The following is a 651-nucleotide window of genomic DNA, read 5'->3' on the forward strand; positions in this document are numbered from 1 at the left end:
TGATTTTCATGTATTGCGTCGACCTCCATGGTCACTGACAAAGATAAACGTCTTCGGTCGGGAACATGTCAATTAGCATTGTGACAGCCTCATCGGATTCCTTACGTTCGCGCCGAAGGCAAACTCCGGGCAAGTGAACATTGTACTGGGGCAAGGGCGCGGACAATTCTGCTCGAATGTTATGTCACAGGGACAAGACAGACGCAGGGGGCCTTAGAGAAAGTTATAGGGATCACTATCTCGTTGGGATCACCTGTTAAAATGATTGATATCAAAAATCTATTTCCGGCAACCCGGAATCGAACCAGGGACCATCCGATAACCAAAAATCTACAGTCGGACGCTCTACCAACTGAGCTATTGCCGGTCTAAAGAAATGTCGAATGTATCGTTACGCTTCGTTCAGCACTCCAGTTCAACTGCACCTTACAACAGGAAGGAATTGGCGTCAGAGTCTCACGGGTACAGCTGGTCGACAGCTACGCATCCAAACGAAACTGTGAACATAATGTCTGTTACGAAATTTGTATGCTCGTAAAGCGAAAGATCTTCCCACGGAGGATCCTCGTGCTCCGGTAGACCGTTGGTTCGATCCTCCCACGCGTCATTTGAAACAGAGAATTCTGCTGGCAAGAATCCGGCACGGGTGAC

At 48.5% G+C, this 651-nt stretch overlaps 1 non-coding gene across 1 annotated transcript; it reads right to left on the minus strand.

Annotated features, from left to right (window-relative positions):
• Window positions 1-284: 284 nt before the first annotated feature.
• On the minus strand, window positions 285-367 carry Pmar_PMAR015495. The gene has a single exon. It is a non-coding gene; the product is annotated as a tRNA-Tyr (tRNA).
• Between the last annotated feature and the right edge of the window lie 284 nt (window positions 368-651).

The sequence above is a fragment of the Perkinsus marinus genome, assembly GCF_000006405.1.
Source record: "Perkinsus marinus ATCC 50983 genomic scaffold scf_1104296939226, whole genome shotgun sequence".
Lineage (NCBI taxonomy): Eukaryota > Perkinsozoa > Perkinsida > Perkinsidae > Perkinsus > Perkinsus marinus.